We start from the raw sequence: 3,509 nt of genomic DNA, 5'->3' as shown, positions 1-3,509 counted from the left end.
CAAATGAATAAAGGTCCAAAACCTATGGTCCTTGGCAAAGTTTAGCCTGTCTTGGAAGTTCCTGAGAGAACATTGGTGCAATGATTGGGGCTGATTAGCTTCTAGTCCACAAACCCAGATGCCGTGAGCACATTTTAAAACTGTGCTTGTCTTTTATCAGAAATGGCATGTGAATTGTGATCTGTTTTATAGCAGAAACTTTAAAATATTCACTTTTTAAAAAACTACAATATAATAGATATGATTTAGTTTCAGTTTAATGCCTGGCTCTGCCCTGTAGTTGATGGAGTGGGTAGTATGGATGGGTGAGAGGTGCTGCATGTGGCCTGATGTCTGTACACTTTGTATGACATAAAATACTACAACTGCCAAATTGTTCCACAGACTAGCCTCAGGATGACAAAGAAGACGTGCTTTCTTGTAAAAGATGCAGCCAGTTCTGCTAAGGAAATCACTAAATTGGCACTTCCTCTTGACTGCCAACATTACTCCAATGCAATTTGGTCATTGTCTCAATGAAGTTGCACAGCTGCTAGAAGACTGTGACCATGATTCCTCCTCCACATCACACAACCCACAACACAGCCCAGTATATCACCTCACCCCACACAGTGGTACCCCACATCACATTACACCAGATCACAACCTATCATACCACATTACACCACAACACATTACACCCCACACTAAACCACCCCTCACCACACGGCCACACCACCCCAATCAATACCAAATCACATGTGTATGGGTTGGGAGAGGAAGGACATGTATTAGGGCATCCAGAAGGCCTTTTTCTCTCTAGAGGGTGGATTGGTGTCTGTGCTGTATGATGTCAATGAGCACAAAAAGGTCTCCCAGCATCAAAACCTAGAATCTAACAATTATTAAGGACTAGGAGGGAATCTATTCTAATCTCCCATACAATGAAGAGACCCTTTCCAAGTTGTCCCAGTTGAGCCTTATTTGAAAGCTTCCGTGGTACAGAATTCACTATCTGCTGCTCCAGGGAAATTTAACAACCACCGTTCCATTTTTAGACAGCTTTAGTTGTTAGAAAATCCTTCTTTGTCTTAAGCTGAAAATGGTTGCATCTTTAATCCATCAGTCATGGTTCCGTTGAACGGAACTACACAGATTGTGCCTACATTCCCACTCAGGCTTTGATATATTCCCCTCTCAGATTTCTCTTTTTCAGGAAAACATCCTCACTTCTTTTCGTCAGTTCTCATCATACAGTAGGAACACTGTGAACAGACTGGGTAATTGAGCGCTGACTGCTGATGTCTAGGAGTGAAGCCAGCCATGCAGGAGGCAGCAGTGCTGTCACCTTTCACACCCTGCCGCTGGACTTGATGCTTGAAGCCATTCCTGAGCCAACTCGTAGTCAGGAATAAGGATTTTAGACCCAATTCCACTAGCACATGTCCTTAGACAAGTCATTTATTCTATCTGGAAATCCACTTTCTCAACAGTGAAAATGAAGGGGCTGGATTACTCTACTTTCTGTAATTCATTCTATGGTTTCAGGGTGGTCACTGTGGATATTTATCTTGTGAAAGAGAGCACATTAGCGCATTGTCACTGCCACAGAACTAGGTTTCAGTCCCTTTACTAGCTTCAACTGAGCAAAGGGACACCAGGCTCCAGGAGTGGCAGGAAGGAAGAGAGAGTCAGATGCTACAAGAGAGGGGATAAAGAACATAGAGCGTTGCCCATGGAGAGAAAAAGCTAGAGATCCAGGAGGGCATTTCTATCCAGGCAGAAGGAACCATAATGACTCTGGGGAGAGATGCTGAAGAATAAATTCCAAGAAGACAAATTAAATGGACTTCCCAATTTTGCTTAGAGTTAGTCTAGTCCCAATTAGATATGGGCTCCTACAGTACAATGAAGCAGGAGCTCTACTTTTGAAAGACTGTTGATATAGTGAGCTCAGTTACCCAGAAACCAACTGATCTAGTTTGTGAGTTATGTAAGTACCTTGGTTTTGCTCCTGGCACTAGAAATTTAGCCAAATTCCTACTTACAAACAGAACCATCAGACACAGGGAGAGGAGTGAAATTAAAAGTGAAAAAAACTAGAGCTTACAGCTTCTGATAGTGGAGAATAAGCTCCTACTGGATCAACCCTCCTGCAAATAACAACTATAAACTATGAACAAAATGCAAAGAAACAACTGCCTGAAAGCACTGGAAGCAGCCAAAAGCAGGTCCATACTGAAGGGAAATGAAACCTGAACAGGGAAGAAGGAAAAAGCACTGGTGAGTTTTCCTTTGCTTAAAGGTTTCATCTGAGGGCAGACCCCACTTGAAGCCAAGTAAGACAACTAAAACTCAGATGGAAAGCCTGCAGCCTTAATGTACTGAAGAACCAGCAGAGTTTGGGATGCCCACAGCAGATGCAAAATGAAAGAGCAAATCCTAGAAAGGAGAGAGCCATAGGAGGGGGATTCTAAATTCTGTGTATGAAGTCTGTTCAAGATCCTGGCGAATCCCTGAACTATGCATAGATTAGGCATACTCTGAGCAGCCCAGTGAGGGCTAAACAAACTGAACTAAGAATTCTGTTACTGCCCACTTAGGAGAAACAGAGTTTTGAGTTTGAATCCAGCCACGTTTGCTGACTGTAAAACAGACAAACAAATGAAAATAATCTTCAGAAAAACATAACAGAACTCAGCAAAGTAAGTAGAAGGATGGAAACACTACCAAGCACAAATCAATGAAATAGAAAACAGACAAACAATAGAAAAAATTAAGAAGTCCAAAGTTGGTTGGTTGAAAGATCAACCAACTTGACAGACACCTAGCTGAATTGCTTAAGAAACAAATAAGAGTACACAAATGACCAGTGTCGAAATTGAAGGAAGGAATACACTACAAATCCTACAGACATTCAAGGATGATAAGCGAATGTTATGGAGAACTTTATGCTAATAAACTTCACAAGTATTTAAGCGAACTTAACAAATTCCTTGAAAAAAATGCACTTCACAAATACTGATGCAAGATATATAGAATAACCCTATGTCTTAAAAAAATAGAAATAATTATTAAAACCCTTCCCACAAAGAATACACCAAGCTTAGGTGGCCTCACTAGTGTCTTTTTTCAAATATCTAAGGGAAAATAGCACAATCTTACCCAAACTCTCCTCAGAAAGAGGAAGAAATTATTCTCAAGTCATTTTATAAGGCTAATATAACCCTGATGCCAAAACCTGAAAAAAAATTATTAAAAAAAAATTGCAGACCAATATCTCTGTTGAATTTAGATTTTTAAAATTCTTAACAACTAATACAAAATGAAATCCAGGCCGGACATGGTGGCTCATGATTGTAATCCCAGCACTTTGGGAGGCCGAGGTGGGCAGATCATTTGAGATCAGGAGTTTGAGACTAGTATGAACAACATGGTGAAACCCCATACCTACTAAAATTACAAAAAATTTACCTGGTTACAGTGGTGTACACCTGTGGTCCCAGCTACTTGGGAGGCTGAGGCATAAG

Source organism: Rhinopithecus roxellana, chromosome 21 (genome assembly GCF_007565055.1).
Source record: "Rhinopithecus roxellana isolate Shanxi Qingling chromosome 21, ASM756505v1, whole genome shotgun sequence".
NCBI classification, from domain to species: Eukaryota; Metazoa; Chordata; class Mammalia; order Primates; family Cercopithecidae; genus Rhinopithecus; species Rhinopithecus roxellana.
The sequence above is the reverse complement of the archived record's forward strand: the minus strand, read 5'-3'. Positions refer to the sequence as shown.